Here is an 18,631-nt window from a genome sequence, read left to right on the forward strand (position 1 = left end):
TTCATGTTTCTCCTATCCTTGCTTGATTCAACCCTGCTCATATTAACATTTTTAAATGGGAGAGGATAACGCACAACAATCAGATTTCAGTATTCAATTGATATGTTTGCAGTTTATGTTCTCATAAACATGTATAAAATCTTGGGTAAAACTCTATTCTATCAGATTTCTATAGTATAGACTTCCAGTTGGAGATGTTATGGCAGGTCAGTCATCTGGAGGACTGTCAAAGTAGGATAGTAGACTGGACTAATTTATTTAGTGGTGTTACTAATCTACAAGATGTAAAATCTGAATTCAGCTCCCTGAAAATTACAGTCTACAAATGTTCAATTTCAGGACCCGTTTATATCACATTATTGACAATTGCAGACTAGACTTGTTTCTGTCTCTCAGCTGTTAACATAATTGTCCAAGCTGCACCTTAACAAAAATAACCTGATAGTTTTGCCTCCAACTTTTAAAAGACTCTCCAGTTGTGCTTCCAAACTTTCAGCTGTTAACACTCCCAAATCCAGTCCCTTCCCATGTTTCTATCAATATTTTTAGCAACAGAAACAAATAAAATATTATTAAAGATGGCATACAATCTTCAAAATTCAGGTTTTTACAATGCAGTTGGCAGATCCAGACAGAAAAAAAATAATCTGAGTCTGGGCTTAGTCTCCCTATATTCAACTCTTATATAGGATCTACTATTTTATACACACTCAGAGGCATTTTTGTATTGTATGATTTTCATACCAACAAAACTATGGGTTTTCTTTAACAAACATGAAGTGTTAATATCACATTATAATGCCTTGGTAAGGCCACACTTGGAATACTGCATCCAGTTTTGGTCACCACACTGTAAAAAAGGTGTTGAGACTCTAGAAAGAGTGCAGAAGAGAGCAACAAAGATGATTAGGGGACTGGAGGCTAAAACAAATGAAGAACAGTTGCAGGAACTGGGTAGGTCTAGTTTAGTGAAAAGAAGGACTAGGGGAGACATGATAGCATGCTCCGAGATCTCAGGGATTGCCACAAAGAAGAGGAAGTCAAGCTATTCTCCAAAGCACCTGGGGGCAGGACAAAAAGCAATGAGTGGAAACTAATCAAGAAGAGAAGTGACCTAAGAGAAATTTCCTGACAGTTAGAACAATTAATCAGTGGAACAACTTGCCTCCAGAAGTTGTGAATGTTCAAACACTGGAAGTTTTTAAGAAGATGTTGGATAACCATTTGTCTGGAACAGTACAGGGTTTCCGGGTTGGACAGAAGACTTCCAAGGTCCCTTCCAATCTGTTATTCTATTCTATCTAGAAATGGGTTCTCAGGGAATGGATCACTATAACTACACATTTTATTTTTATCTGTTCAGTGTTAATTACTCTAGATTCAGTGGTACTTGCTCTAGAATTAGTCAGGGTTTAATTGTTTTGAAAATATGGTATATCTTGGGCAAGGAACCACATTACAATTTTTAGTGCTGTTACTGGCTAAAGGGATTGGCAACTCCTGGTCCCTTTATGACCTGTGGACTTCAACTCTCAAAATTCCAGCATGGCTGGCTCAGGAATTCTGGGAATTGAAGTCCACAGGTCGTAAAGGGGCCATAGTTACCCACCCCGGATTGACATCTATCCTAGTGACACAGTGAGACTGATACAGTCCTAATTAGAAACCCCAAGAAGCTTACTATTTTCATATTATGAGAATGTAAGGCAATTAAAGAAACATGAGCTTCAAGGTATGGTGTTTTATCCTTGTAGAAAAATGGGTCTTTTATACACATTCTTTTAATCTTTCCAAAGTTCATGTTTTTCAGATGTTTTGGGTTACTACTCCTTTTAATACCACACTTAGCCATGCTAAATAGTAACCTTTATGTGGACTACACCAACTTAGAAGAGGCTGCTTTCCGATCATGTGAGAACTTGAACTACTTCAAGAAGAAGCATTTGATGTGTATTTCTGAACCATTAAAAAAAAACAATCCATATTACAGACATCTTATGATGAATAGACCCATGAAAAACGGATGAGAGCGAAACCAACATTTTGGCTATCTAGCAGACTTTTCCCTCTTCAAACAGCTATAATCTTCTTCTAAAATTCTTTTCTAATATTATCAACATCCCATCCAGTTTTAGTGTGTCTTCATTGTTTTGCCAAACCAAGATTTTTCTTTCTTTTTTAATCAACGAGGCAAAGTTTTTTTAAATAAGAGTAGGATTCCTGAGCTTTTTGCAGTTTTGAAAGAGAAACATAGAGGCAGAGTATGATACCCATCCACCAAATGTAGCTTATCATGAAACTACAGCACTTGCAGGTCCCTTTTCCTAATTATTAAAGGAACATAAGCCGTTTAGATCTGGCCATTCTAGTGAGGCAGAGGAATTCTAATGTTTAAAATTTGCCAGCGCTACAGTGTAATTTCAATTTGCATTTCTCCTCTTCATTCAAAAGAATGCAATTTGGTAAGGAGTATACCAGGAAAGGCAAGTTGAAAGTATGTGTGTGGGGGGGTGTTAATAGTGGTGTCAATAAATTCTTAAAGAATTATTAAATGGAACCATTTTGTTCCACTATTGAATTTTATAGCTCATTATAAGGCTGTACTAATGGCTTAGTTTCATTCTTTTAAATATAGATGAAAATTAATTTTGTTGGAAATTTTGTCATGAAGCAGCAATTTACAAAAGATTTTGGTGCCAAATCATTTTACTCTTTAAAGATTGCTATATTGATATAATGTGCACCAGTGGTGGGATTCAAATTTTTTTACTAGTGGTTCTGTGGGCGTGGCTTGGTGGGCATGGCAGGGGAAGGATACTATAAAATCTTTATTCCCTCCCCACTCCAGGGGAAGGTTACTGCAAAATCCCCATTTCCTCCCGATCAGCTGTGATGCGGGAGGCAGAGAATAGATGGGGGCGGGGCCAGTCAGAGGTGGTATTTACTGGTTCTGCGAACTACTCAAAATTTCTGCTACCGGTTTTCCAGAACTGGTCAGAACCTGCTGAATGCCACCTCTGATGTGCACTATCCCAAAATCCAAATTAACTAAACATGGAAAAGGAATTATTGGTTCTTATAAAATAAAAGGGATATAGACAAAATATGCAGGGGAGGAAAACAACTAATGTCTGAACTTATGGTGTTTCTTCAGATTTATTTTGCTTTAACTGTGTCTAACAAGAAAATACAAGATAAGCCACAAGATAGATTGAGAGCCGTATAATTTAGGTAAAACATTCTCCAAAGGTTTTTTACATTTTATCTACCCATTACATTAGCAAATTATTCCTCTTCACATATTCTTGGAATATGTAATTTATGGACACACTGAGGAAAGCTTCTTTAAATATTTCTGTTCTCTTATAGTTAAAAATATTTTCCCTTTCCTTGGTTTTCTTACAACTCTTTCTTATAAGCCTATTGGAACCTCCTCTGCATTATTCTTCAGCAACACAAAGCTTCCAGATGTGGTAAATTATTATTTCATTATCTCCAGTCAGTTTGGGGAAGTCTGGTCCATATGTTTACTTGGAGGAAATTGCACTGTGGGACTTTACTTAGGAACATGGCTTTGTAAGATTGAAAACGATTGTGGTTTTGAGTGGAATACTGACTCCTCTCCAGTAATTCCAACTGATTCTCTGTTAAAGTGATGACTAGGTTTTTAGTGCCTTTAAATGAGTCTGTGATAGATACAATGTCCCACATAACTGTATCTCCAAGTATAGCACTAAGGCTAAGTTATTTTCCAAGAACATGAATGCATGGAGGAGAGGGAATCTAATAAAGGAGATTATTTGTAGGCAGAGGTTTGTCCTCTGAGTTTTGCAGCTTGGCGCCTAGACATTTTATTACCAAACTAGGTAATATTTTCAGCAGGGTTTGGGGTGATGTGTCTTGTTCGTTTATATAGGTTCTGGGTGGTCGGGTGGTCTTGTGACGGGTTGAATCACAGGACTGATTGAATCACAAGACCGGCGAGAATATTTGTAGCTCAGGATTGAAAAGAGTGCTTTTTGAGCTTGGTTGTGACTAGTACTGATGTTACCTAATTTGGATAATGAAATGTTTGCAAGAAAACAACCAAGCTCAGAGAACACCAAAGATTCACTTTCTCTCAACCCAACCCACCTCACAGGGTTGTTCTTTTGGGGAAAATAGGAGGAGGATGTTGCGGCTCACTGGCAGCCAGCAGAGCTGGCAACAGAGTCAGACAGTAAGGAGGTTGGGGAGGAATATGGGCCAGTCCTGGAGGCTGAGGAAAGCTCAGATGAGGGCTCTCTGTCAGAGGCAGAGAGGGAGCTAGACAGCAGTGAGGCAGAGGAACAGCTGGAGCCTATTCCCAGTGTGCGCATACGCAGATCTGCCAGAAGACAAGAACTAAGAAAGCAGGGTTGACTTGGGAGTAAAGCCCAAATTGTTTGGCCCCTCCCATAGGAAACAAAAGATGAGAAAAATGGAGAGTGGACTTTTGCAGGAAACAATCCATTCCTTTGGTCGTTTCAAGAGTCGAAAGTTCTGTTTGTGACTATAAGAGACTCTGTGTCAAGTGTTGCCTTGCCCTGCATTTGGGAACTAGTTATCTGGCAGCCTTCCAAGCGAGATAAGGTTTGTGTTGATAAATATTCCTCTGAAATACTGTTTGCCAAGACTTGCTGACTGTGAATGAAAGGAATTCACAGTCGTATAAATAAAAGAGGTTTTGCCAGGACCAAGACTCTGCTTCATGCTATTTAAGGAAGCATAGGTCAGAACAGAGGAAAGGAATACTAGGTATGTTCACTGCTTGAGTTATTTATAAAAATAATAAGGATAGAACTTTAATTCCTTTAACAAAATTAAAGAAAGTAGAAAGAGCACCATATAACAATTTGTGAACTTTATACTGAAGCCTGTTTTCTACTATAAATACTTACACACATGCATACTTCCAGATCCCTCTCAAGAACATGCCACAAAATGGATTATCTATGGTCTAGTCTTACAACACTGCTGTATTTGCTCACGTTTGTCAGATACTTTCAACCAAGGAATTTAAATCAAGCCTTACAATGCCAAGCAAAATGGCAACTCAATGAAATGTGAAAAACAGATCAATAGAGTTATATTCGTACCCAAGACATATTTGTTATAGGGCAGATTCAGAAAGCAAAAGAACAGAACTATTACTTGGTTCTTGCTGAAACCGCTCTCATATATCATCCAAGATCTCCTTGTCCAACCTACATGTGAGGCAATTTTCAGCCTAGGTAGTAACCACAAGAGTGTCTACTAGAAGTTGTAAGAACAACAGAGACATTCTGGCAGAAGAACTGGGGAAAATATGTTAGTTAAGAGATTATACTATCAACTTTATTTATTGAGTGGTTTTATTTTTTATCCCTCCTTTATTACTTTTATAAGTAATTCAAGGTGGCAAAGATACAAAATAGTCCTTCCTTCTCCTATTTGTCTCTCAAAGATGACCCTATAAAGTGGATTGGGTTGAGACTGGAAGGCGTGACTCAAACCCATGGCTTCTAGACCAGTACCTTAACCACTATACCAAACTCTCTCTCATTATGTTCCATTATTAGACCAAGTGGATGAAAAAGAGAGTCCTGCTGACCAGATAAGAAAATTGTTTTCCAAAAGCCATGATAGATGGGGGAAAGGGGGCTTTTGACTTGTTGAAAGGTGAAGTCTCACTGATGATGTTGGGTAATGAAAATTCTGCAATCAAACAACCAAAGCTTCAGAAATCCACGAACCTCACTGCCAGAAGAGGCAGGAATGTGGAGGATCTGGAATTACAATTGGGAGTTTTGTCAATCCTTCCAGGTAAGGATTACAAGAGAGCTGTTGACAGTTAACAAGTAAGTTTAGGTTTCTTAACTATGAACCTTGCTACCAATGTGGAGAAGTCCTGATGACGTAAAGGCTACACCTCATGAAATAAGAGATATCATTTACAAGCTCAGAGTTTTCTACTCCAATGCACAATTATTGGAAATCAAGAGGAAATCCTAATGCAGGAAAACAGATAACAAAAATTTCCTGGGTTGACCCACATGATCAGAACATAACCCTGGAAGGTTGCAACTTGAACAACAGGAACAATTCAGGAGAAAGGGAGGAGGTATGGTGTTTTCTTCTATGTTAAAAAAGCATGACTCAAAGCACAAATCTAGTGAAAGTGTTTGGGTGGAAAAAAAGAGAAACAAAAATGATTACATCCTAAAGAGTTTATTATTGATTGCCGGATCAACAGAAAATATAGGTAAGGCCTAAATTCTGATATACAAGTTTGATTCTTCTCTTGATTCAAAGATAACATGCTCATTCTCCCTCATTCTCCCATTCACATGCATCAGATGACATGCTTTTAAAAAAAGAGCATGTGAATGGGAGATTCAACTGTTCTGCCAGAGTGGAAATCAAACAACCAAGAGACCCAACACATTCCTGTCTACTCTTGCTAACAACTCCATTTGGCAGAAAATGGAATAAGCAAAAGGGTAATCTGCTATCTGACCTAATTTTTTTTTTACAAAAAAAGAGGAATTGGTTTGGAGAAGTGAAGGTGACCACCAGTAGAATCTTGAGGGAGAATGAGCATGTTATCTTTGAATCAAGAGAAGAATCAAACTTGTATATCAGAATTTAAAGACTAGAACTTAATGAACTCCAGTAGAAGATAGGTCAACTGATGAAATTCAAAAGGAGAGACATGTCTAGAAAGGATGAGAAATCCCATTAAATACTGAAGATATAGCTTTCTAAAAGGTTGCAAAGGAAAGGGGACTTGTATAGTGATGTGCAATCAAAAAAATGATATAAGGCAGTTGTCAAAAATTGTATTGATTATATTACAGTGGCTAAAGCAGTGATGGCTAACCTTTTTGTTGTCACATGCTGATAGCGTGTGCATGCGATAGCATGCACGTGCCCTGCCCCCTATAAATGTGCATGTGTGTACATACTCCCTATGCTCCCACCACCACCTGCACATGTAAATGCTCCCCCCTGTGCTCCACCCATGCATGCACAAGCCATCACCCCCTCCATCCTCCTGAGAGCAAAATCAGGCCGCAGGGGACCCATACCACACCACCACTCCCTTGTGCTCTGTTTTGGGCCTAGTAGACCTCCCTACAGACCCTTAAGAGCACTACACCCCTTCACCCTGTGCATGCGCATGTCTCTTGCACATGTGCTTGCATGTCCTGCACATGCGCCCCACCCTCATGCATGCATGGCAGAGACCCAAAAATCAGCTGGCCAGCAGGAGGTGTGTGCATGAGCTGGGTGATGCTGAGCTGGGTGATGCTGAGCTGGGTTACGGCATGTGTGCCCATAGAGAGGGCTCTGCATGCCGCCTGTGGCACACCGTGACCCGTCAAAAGCGCGGACGGCAAAAGCGTGATCGACAAAATCGCGCCTTTGACGTCATCACAGCGCGACGAAAAAGATCGAAAAATTCAAATAAAAATTAATAAAAATTAAATTAAAGCAAGCCGATTCACATAAAGGTAAGGGTTAGGGTTAGGGTTAGGGTTAGGGTTAGGTTAAGGGTTAGGGTTAGCTTTAGAGCGTTAGCGTTAGCGTTAGGGTTAGGATAAGGGTTAGCGTTAGGTTTTTCGTTACTTTAATGGTTAGGTTTAGGGTTAGGTTTAGGGTTAGGTTAAGGGTTAGGTTTAGGGTTAGGTTTAGGGTTAGGTTTGGGGGGCTTAGGGTAAGGTTTTCGCTTTATTTTTACATTTTTCGATCTTTTTCGTCGCGCTGTGATGACGTCACAGCGCGCTTTTGTCGAGCGCGATTTTGTCCTACGCGCTTTTGTGGTGGAACCGTGGCACACATGCCATAGGTTTGCCATCACGGGGCTAAAAGTGTGGAATGAGCCAAGACTTGTGAAAAATGTACCCAAAAATTTTTTAAAGGTTTTTTTACTTCTATCAAAAATAAAATTGAGGTATGTTGTGAGGAAAAAGAAGTGAATTGGTAATATAGAGTAAGAAGACAAAATACCTTATTTTACATCTGTCTTCTCTCAGGAGGGAAACAAAGCACTAACTTTTCAATATAGCACTCAGGCCTCAAATCCAGGCTGTCAGCTTTCTGACAAGTTCAGTGTCGTAGTACCCCCAAGTCCTTTAGCTTCACATTCCCAGGGCCAGACTAGGGAAGTGAAAGAACCAGCAAAGGGAATTTTTAACAGCAGTTTATAGCTTATTACTTATTTATTTATTTGCATCCCGTCTTTATTATTTTTACAAATCACTCAAAGCGGCAAACATATCCAACACTTCTTCCTCCTCTACAAAGCAGGGTTTCAGAAAAGCAGAGGGAAGCAAACATTATCCCTACTCTTTAAAAAATAGAGAAGCATAACCTGAGAAGTTACCGTCCTGACATTCATACAAGCAAAGTCTCCAATATATTTGTGAATGGTTGGAGAAGAATCTTTCAGAGTGAGGTGGGTGACATATAAACTTAATACATACATACATAAGAACAGACCACAAGAGCTACCACAGATTTGTCCCAAATAAATAAGGCTCTCTCTCCAACTATTTGGAAATTTTACCTTTAATAGCAATTTCCACTATCTTCCCTGAAAGATATGTTAAGCTGGCAGTCCTATAATGTCCTGGATTTCTTAGAAAGCCCTTCTTAAAAACTGGAGTTATGTTAGTCATCTTCCAGTCTTCAACTACTGAAGCCAAGAGTCAAGTCAGGTTATTTATTTTAGTTAAGAAGTCCACAATCTCTGGTTTAAGCTCTTAATATTTTATTAAATGACCAAGAAACAGAACCTTCTCTGATATGATTCCCTCCCTATGAAACATCATCCTTGCAGAGATAAGGTAAAGGTAAAGGTTTTCCTTGCACATATGTGCTAGTCATTCCTGATTGGGGGATGTGTATCTCCATTTGAAAGCCGAAGAGCCAGCACTATCCGAAGACATCTCTGTGGTCATGTGGCTGGCATGACTAAATGCCAAAGATGCATGGTCCCTATTTTTCTACTTGCATTTTTACATGCTTTTGAACTGCTAGGTTGGCAGAAGTTGGGACAAGTAACATGAGTTCACTCCATTACACGGCACTAGGGATTCGAACCACCGATTTGCCGACCTTTCTAATTGACATGTTCAGAGTCTTAGCCACTGAGCCACCATGTCCCTTGCAGAGATAAGATTGGCCCCTAATTTGACACTCTTTCACAAGGTCCTTAAGATATGGTTCTGCACAGAATAACATGGAACCTATCACGTGGCTAGTCTGATTGTTGTCACAGATCAGTTATTGGTTTTTGTACAAGGGTTTTATCTTTTGTAAGCCACTCAGAGTCACTGAAAATGAGTTGGGCAGCTATATAAATTCTCTAAATAAATAAATCTGTGTATTCCCCAAGACTTGATGCCATCATGGCCTGAGAAACCCTGTGGATATAATGTACTTTGCCATCATGGCCTGAGAAACCCTGTGGATATAATATACTTTGAACTAAGCAAAATGAAATAGCAGAATATAAGATTTAGATTATATGATGAAACTATTCTATGGAAGTAATTGTAAAGTATTAGAAAGAATGGAGAAAACTAATCATATAAAACTACAAAGCACTATTATAATTTCTGAGATACAGGTGAAAACTAAACAGATGGAGGGGGCAGAGAGAGAGATTAAGTGCAATGCCCAGTGCCATTTGTCATTTTTATTAATGACCTGGAATGAAGTGATTAAGGGGATGATTATCAAATTTGCAGATGATTCAAACATAGGAGGAGTGGCTAGCGCTTCAGAAGAGAAAGACAAGATTCAGACAGGGTTAAACAATGGGCTGAAAAGGATATGAGGGAGATGCATGAAACCTTGCACCTGGGGAGAAAAACATGCAGGAAACAAATATTAGATGAGGGAGACTTGGCTTTGCAGAAGTACAGGTGAAAAAGATTTGGGTGTTCTAATAAATCACAAGTTGAACATAAGACAGTGGTGTGATGCAGCTGCTAAAAGGCAGATGCTATTTTGAGATCTATTAACTGTATTAACAGGCACATAGAATCCAGATCACAGGAAGTACACTTGACACAATATACCGATCACATATTATTATTCTGCCTTGGCCAAGCCCCACTTGGAATACTGCAACTTTAAAAAGACACTGACAAATTGGAATAAGAGAGCCAGTTTGGTCTAATGGTTAAGATGCTGGCATAGGAACCAGGGGACTCTGAGTTCCAGTCCTGCCTTGGACATAAAGGCTGGCTGGTGACTTTGGGCAAGTCACTCTCTCTCAATCCAACTCACCTCATGGTTTATTGTAGGGAAAATAGAAGGAGGAAGGAGTATTAAGTATATTTGCCACCATGAGTTATTTATAAACAGTAATAAAGGCAGGATAAAAATAAAATAATAATCAAATCCAGTATAAACATCTATCTGACTGTGCAACCTACCACCACAATACGTTCAGAGGAAAGACTATCAATATTTTGAGAAGATTGGGAAAAAAAGTTCTATCAAGAATGATTTTAGAAACTGCATATATTTTGCCTGCAGAAGAACAAACTGAGATGCAATATAATTCATTATTAACTAGAATGTTTAGAGAAGTAAAAGGAAAGAGTAAAATGTATCTATCATTTACTACTATAAGTTGTTAATAGCATCTGTTAGTGACTTCCCTAAAGAATTATGGGGCTAAATGCAATTTGAAGTTCAGATAATCCAGCATCCAGGTGCATAATCCAGGAGCATTTACTCAGTATCATCTTCATGTATATATTCAGTAATTAATTATATAATTCAAGTGATATAGCAATACCATAGCTTTTGACCCTAACAAAATGGGGGGGGGGAATTATCTTATCAAAGGCATCCATAAAAAGGAATAGGTTTATGTAATGCAACCAGATGGCTTAAGCAAATGACTCACCTCTCAGAATCCTAGGAAAAGTTTCTGTTAAACCAGCCATGAGTCACATACCATGCTAGGGATAAAATGACCCCCTCCTACGCAAATACTAAATATTTTGCCTTTCCAGCAGGGAAGATTCCCTGGAAATCCCGAAAAAGAGCTAGGTTGGTTAACATATTCAATGCCCCATTAGAAAAGTAGCACTTGGTTGACTTTCATTGAAAAGCTAAGCATTGTCAGGCTTGGTTAATTTTTGAAGGAGTGACAAAGATGGAATTCCAAGCCTATAAGCTAAGGAAACATAGCCGAGGCTGATAAAACGGAGGAAAGATCCTTGTTAATCTTCTTGTACTGCTGCCAGGAAAAGTACATGGAAAAGTTGAGCATTTACCTTTATGTTTACCATTGAGTTTGTACCACTACAGATGAGAGGGTGAGGAGGCTGCACATAAATCCTTGCCAAAAAAATCACAAGGGAAAGATGAGCCTTATCAATGAAAACGTATGTGCAAAGCAAAAGAAGATGAGGCTTTTCTCTGAATATGCCATGGTTTTGTAGAGGCTGAAAGGATTCAGAATTTGGGAAGGAATCTTCCATGGTGCACCCCTGGCAACTAAAATGGTACAACTCCAAAAAAGCACTGCCATTTGATTTGGCTGCCAGTACTCTTTGCCTTAACTCTTTAAGCAACCCTCTTCACTGACCTCGTTAATGTGATATTAGGCCAGGTAGAGAGATTATTAAGCCTGGGAGAGAAGAAGACAGACTCCTGGTTCAATTCTGCTCAAATGGGCAGCAGAGCTGTCCTGCAATGTCTCAGCCTCCTCCAGCCCGGAGATGCAGTCCCAATACATTTGAGGGCATGACATTTGATAGCTATCTCATAAGAAAACCATTTGCCCTTCACTTACCTATATTCAGATCATCGTCACCAGAGAGATATTTCCTTCACTCACACTTTCAAATCTATTTTTCCATCCCAAGCTAAGAATCAATTTTGGGGGAGTATTTGACCAAGACAAACGACTTGAAGAGATCTGCTTAGAAAAAGAGTGGGGAGGGGAGAGCAATTGCTAGTTGATTCCCACAGTGGATGATATGTAGGCCTTCTTATTACTCTGTGGATTAATTTTCAGCTGAATAAAAGCTCTGCACAGAAAGGATCAGCAATTTGCTTGCACATCCATCGGCATGCAGGAAAACAAACAAGCATCAAGGGCAACATGCTAGAGTTCCTCATTAAAGAGATTTATAAAGGCAGACTGTCTCAGCTGTGTGGCACATCATGCCACCTTCCTCTTCCCTTTCCCTCCCCCTAAAAAAAAAAAGAAACACACAGATGGCTAAATATAGCATATCTCTGCATTGCCTTCAAGCTGCAATTTGCAGCCTTTAAATTACCAGAATGACAGAGCTTTTATCAGGAAAATAAAGCTGGGGTTGAGATTCACAGCTCCCTTCCCCTTTAAGGAACAGGAGAAGATGGAGGCCTTGATTATCTCAATTTATAAGATTTCTTTGTTTGCTAGAGGAATATTTAATTTTTATAAATAGGAAGACTTACAAAGGCAAAGGCCCAGCTCTTCCTAACCAAATTTGGGAACAGCCATCTAGCCTTAGAACTGTTATTTCACATCATTGCATATCTACGTTCTGCTAAGCAGCCTCTTCCTTCACTCTCTTTTTTTAGCAGCTGTGAATTTCAGAGCTGGATTAATGTAGGTTGCATTTTGAAATGATCTATGATTTGGAATGAAGGATACGCTTTGTAAAGCGAAGATGTTTGATCTCAGAGTATTTCACTGATTCAATTATAAAAAATGATCCAGACATAATGTATTTTTTTAAAATCCTTAGCATTGCTATCATTTGTGTTTTTTCCTTTTAAAGGGAAAAGAAGTATCATTATCTCCAGCAGATCCGACGCTGCCGTTACTATTTAAACTTCAAGCCATCCAATTATTCTCAGCTGGTAGTAATAAAGATAGCATTAAAGTACAAACAAACTCAGATTGAAGACATCTTCAGTAACATAAATTTTTTCAGTTATGTGAAAATAGATAATAAATGGTACTAATTTGTCCATCAAGATAGCAAATGCAAAGATTTGGGATAAGACACCATACACAGGCTATTCTCTGCTATACTGTATATTATATAACTGCATTTATTTCTAAACCAGGCTTGTTTTGCTTTCAAGATGATGTAGAATTCTAAAATGCCATTTTAAAAAAGGTTACTCAGCAGAACGAACAGCCAACACTATAATCCAGTACGTACATTCAAACATTTGTTTGCAACATCGGATATGTACCCAGTTATAGATTTTCCTTACCTTTATTTTCTGACTTTTTCATGCTCCCTTTCCTCTCCTTGCTGCAGTTCAGTTGGGGGAAAAAAAAGAAAAACCCAGCTGATTTCTAAAATGCTGACTTTTGATTTGTCATTCACAACCAGTCATAGGTCACAAAGGCTGTGTTTCTCCATCCAGGGTAGCGATGCGATGCTAATTTGTAGGGAGAGATGCACAGTCCTGGGTTATAGTTTGTATTATAGAGAACCAGACGAAGAATGGGATGCAAGAAGACATAACATATTTAATAAAATCTGGCATGGAACAGGATCTGGAGTCAAAAGATGTTCTCAGTTCATTTCAATAGATGCTGTTTCTGTTCGTTTAAGAAGAAAATGATAATTGGCTCATTTAGTTAATTTCAACAAAAACATCAGATAAAGGAAAAGGAGCCCTAAGACTTTGCTGCGTCAAGATTGATCAAATTCTCACTTATGCTGAGTTATGATTTAGAAATCATGATGCTATTCTCTGTTATTTTCTCATAAATCTATCCCAAAACATTTTAAAATGTACCTGGGCCTAAAAAATAACTAGCATGTTTAGCAACTATAGTCTAGTAGCAGAGAGAAAAAAGTTACATTTGCTATGCATCTTCCTAAATCAGTAAAAAAATTAAAGAATTTTGCAGGATTAAAGTGTTACATTTTTCTTGCTTATGGATAGGAAGAGCATACATTTCTACAGAGAATTCTCTTTCTTATTAGATATGGGTATTCTTAATAAACCATAGATAGCCTAATAAATACTACAAAATGAAAGGGTTTTTTACATGGTGAAGAAATAAAATTCTTTCAGCTCCATTTTTTAAAAAATTGCAGATACATAGCAGTACATACAAAGTACTACTGAAGTCAATGCTATTTGATTATATAAAGTTTCTAAGGTAAATTTGATTATTGATTCAAAGCTTGTTTGTATAAATATTTCCTTGTCATTCACATACTTTCACCTCTTTGTCATTCACAGGTAGTCTTCAACTTGCAACCACAATTGAGCCTAAAATTTCTGTTGCTAAGTGAGACAGTTAACTGAATTTTGCCTAATTTTACGACCTTTCTTGCCACAGTTGTTAGTGCATCACTGAAGTTGTTAAGTTAGTAACACAGTTCCTCCGTGCATGCACAGGACCTTCCACACATGTGCAGAGCATTAAAAACAGGACATGATGATGTCTGAGTGGGTGGGCGGAGCCTCCCACCGCTACCAGTTCACCCAAACTGGATAGAACTGGCTAAATAGCATGCATCTGAATTTTGATTACTTGACCATGAGGATGCTGCAATGGTCATAAAGTGTAAAGAACAATTATAAATCACTTTTTTCAGTGCTGTTATAACTTTGGTCACTAAATGAACTGTTGTAAGTCAAGGACTACCTGTATTAGGAGATGTGTCTATTATAGTTTTAAAGCTGTTCTAGTAGAAGAAATGAAGCTGGTATTAAGTCATGCTTTATTTCTATGACTAGAAAGCCAGGATTAACAAAATTTCCAAAAATAAAAACAAACTTTCTATGTTATTAGAGACAAATGGTGATATTCACTAGTCCTCAGACTTTCAGTAAGTCATGTAAAGGGAGTCAACTTTTAGCAAATGTGATGCCATGAATCTCCCCTTGGCAGATGGTCACATGTGTTACCTTGGCCGTAATTCTCCCAGCTAGATTATTTATGCTATTTTCTTCCTTTACCCTCCTTGACTCTTGACCTTTTAGTTGTGTCATGCACATTTTTATAATTTCCACACCTCTCAGCGAGGACATCTAATATTCAAGGCTTCACCAAGATATCTAAAATTTCTTATGTTAAAATAGGACTATTGAAAACTTAATATTTCATCCTTAGAATTTAAACTCAGTATTGTCAAGTGCAGATTTAATCCAACTTTTAAAATACAGTACTGTATATTGATTTCCTTTTTTCCCCTTCCTTTTTCTGTATTTGTGACTTGAGATAAATATGAGTCTAATAAGAGAATGTGTCATTCAAAGTACCATTCGCAAATTGTTTTTTTAAAGTTTTTTCATTGTTTTAATTGAACAAAAACACAAAAAAAAGAATCATCCTTCACTACATCTTGTAGAAAGCGTGTCGATTGGTTACAAATACATTTCGTGCGTTTCTTCCACAATCATTACTTATATTTCATTCATATTGAATTGTACATTTTAAATCAAAAATCTTTATGAATTTAACTATCAATGTACCACAATTCTCATTTAACTACAATTATTTAAATGTGCTTTTATCTGAAATCATTTGTATTTAAAGACACAACCACCTACTGGCATTCATTCGCAATTTCAATAAACCTCCAATAACATTACACCTTTATAACATATTCTGAAAAAAAATCAATTAATAAGATATCTAAGCATTTCCCCCCCTTTTCTCCTCAACTCACTATTTAAAGCTTGTATCCAATTTGCATTTACCAATACAACACATGTATATATCATTAAACATTATCCATTAACATTTTCTTCTTATTGTTGTAGTTAGCTAAAAATTATTTACTATTTATATCACACCTCCTCTCATCAGACCCAAAAGAAATCACACCTTTATAACAAGATCTAAATAAAAAATTATTAATAAAATTTATAAGTCTTTTCTCCAAGTCCCAATTTACAATTTATATCCCTGTTACTTTTACTAGTTAAGGTTATCATTTCATTATTGTTATCGTAGTTAATTATGTTAATGAATAAATATTTAATAACAATCTAAAACAATCTACAAAATACTAAAATTCCTATTTATTAATCACCAAAAATTAACTAGCTTTCTATCATCAAGTTTCATTATCAACCTGTATCTTTCCAGTGGCAAAACAGTCTTATCTCTCTTGCCAGTTGTTGTGTCAATTGTCTTTTTAACTCCTTTATAAAGTTTTTATAAACTTCTCTCCGCACTTTATTGCTTGAAAGATCTCTCAGATAATCTCGTTGCTCTTGAATTGTTATTGAAATTAGCTTGTCTTTGGTTGTCAGACTTATTTCTGAAAAGGTTTCTCTTCTTAACTCCATCATTATCACCTTTTTTTTCTCCTAGATCTTGAAATCTGGGATAAAGCTTCAAATTGTCAAATTCACTTTTCCATCTTCCCTTCTTTCCACTTTCACCCATGTTTGCTCCATTAATAAGTTCATCTATTGTCTTGTCTTTATCTTCTATATTTTCATTCTCTTCTTTAATTTTTTTGGGTCCCATCATCTTTTGCTGTGAGAAACAATAGTCTATTCAACTTCTTCTCAAATCTCCCAAATCCTTCCAATATATTTTGAATTCCAGCCAGGATATTTCAAAAATTTTAAGGTTTCCTCATTTGCATATTGATCCATTTTTCCAAAAAAAAGGAGAGAAAAAGAAAAAAGGAATCTGATAGCTACTGCCACTCTAGTCTTCCAAGCCTTTTGTGTGTGTGTGTATGTGTGTGTGTGTGTGCGCGCGCGTGTGTGTAGATAGATAGATAGATAGATAGATAGATAGATAGATAGATAGATAGATAGATAGATAGATATAGGTATAGATATATTCTGACCCCCTCCTCCATCCAGTAACAAAAGCCGAGACAAGCTTAATTAGAATGTCCTTTAATAACAAGACTAACAGACAAAACCTGGCAGCAATCCAGCATGCAAAGTTAGTTACGTTCTCTTTAGTCAGACTTCTGCAAGAAGGGTGTGTCACAAGCAGTCATTTTTATAGTCTGGAGAGGAGCCTAATGGCCATCAGCTGAGCGCAATTACCTCCTGTAATTGCGTAATTGCTCCTGACACCGAGTAGCTCTTCGATGGCATGCATCCAGGAACAACTCACTCCTGGTTTCTGGATCACTCTCCCTTGTCTCCTCCCCACTGGTCCAAGGCCCAGGTGCCACCTGGTGGCTATATATATTTTGACTTAAGCACAAGTTCTTTTGTACTCTTCAAAGAAGGGTTCTATCTTTTTCTTTCCTTTTCCTTCCCTTGCCAAAATATTTTCCAAAGCACCTGCTAGAACAATTTGTGCCCTTGGCTCTTTATCAGATTTTGTAAGCAAGTTGCAAACCCTTCAGTTACAAAGTCAGTGAGATCAAAGAAGAAAGAACGAAAGATACATTGTTTAAAAAAAAACCTCCAGACTCTGACTTCCGAGTGGCAGATTCCACTTTTTCATACTTGTCTCAAGCTTATGAAAAACAAAGGCCTTTAATTGTGTTTAATGGAATTTAAAAACAAATGGTAGGAAGAATTGTTAAAATAAAAAAGAAAGTTTTAGTTCAAGCCAAAAAATAAGGTGACAAAGAATAGAGGGGGGAAAATCAATCCGTTCACTTTAAGAAAAGAAACAGGAAACATTACGGTCACTTCAATCTACAAAATATCATTACAAAGAAAAAAACAAAATCTTTCCAAGGCAGTCCAATAAAAATTAAATTCGCTCCTTTATTCTTTTATTTAAAGGACTAATTTATCTTTAAAAAAAGTTTCTTTGGGCAATCATTCTCAGAATAGGAAAAAAAACCTCACCCAATGGACTCACTTTCACTTCCTTCCTTCCGGAGCCGTCTCCGACTTCATCAGCCTAGGGCTGCCTGTTTGCCGCCAGCTTGAAATTCTTCCCTTGGGTCAATCAGGGACTTTGCGATGTCCCTGAGACCAGCAAGGCTTTGTCTTCCTGTTCACCATCTCTACGGGATGGTTTAGGTCCAACTGGACCGTCCAGTGGCAAAAGTGTCAATGGCAGTCTCGGACTGTCAAGACTGCACGTTGTATTGTCACGACATTGGATCCTCCCAATCCATTCTCAAATTGTTTTGATTTCAGATGTCTGTAATGGTTCTTAGCCCTTTCATACTTAATTCCCCCGTACAATCATGTAAACATTTAACTGAAAAATCTATGTTCCTCTTTTAGTATGTACATCGTATACTAAGAATTCAATTATCCACTGCTATTTTAAGCCATTAGTGGATCCATACTGACTTATTATGTACAAGTGTAATTAAGTGTAATTATCAGAAAAGTGAACTGAAGCATTCCAACAAAGGTCCAATTCTGAATTTGGAAAACCATTGTCTACCATGATTTGTCATTGTTTATCTTTGCATACAGCATATGTATTTATTTTTCAGGTTCATTTTCTTTTCACAAAGATACAAAATGATACTTGTTTACAACTGATATATCTTTCTTGGCCACATCTCCAGATCATTGGGATGGACCAAGTGACATAAGCAAATGTTGTCTGCTGTAATCACTTGTTCCTCCTTAGATCATTGGCTGCAATGTAAGACGGGTGAAGATTTATGTGAATGTCTTGAAGTCAGTGTTGACTCTGGCAACTGCCCGGACAAGAGTCTGCAATTTTCTTAGTGATATT

At 37.6% G+C, this 18,631-nt stretch overlaps 1 protein-coding gene across 1 annotated transcript in view; it reads right to left on the reverse strand.

Annotated features, from left to right (window-relative positions):
• Positions 1-13,401, reverse strand: part of DNAJC6 (DnaJ heat shock protein family (Hsp40) member C6) — a 73,888-nt gene extending 60,487 nt beyond the window's left edge. Inside the window, exon 1 of the mRNA XM_087719524.1 lies at positions 13,246-13,401. The gene's annotated coding sequence lies outside the window, so the exon portion shown is untranslated. The remainder of the gene's footprint in view (positions 1-13,245) is intronic.
• Positions 13,402-18,631: the final 5,230 nt, after the last annotated feature.

The sequence above is a fragment of the Thamnophis sirtalis genome, unplaced genomic scaffold (assembly GCF_051295495.1).
Source record: "Thamnophis sirtalis isolate CommonGarterSnake01/CBP01778 unplaced genomic scaffold, rThaSir2_p1.2 scaffold_7, whole genome shotgun sequence".
NCBI lineage: Eukaryota > Metazoa > Chordata > Lepidosauria > Squamata > Natricidae > Thamnophis > Thamnophis sirtalis.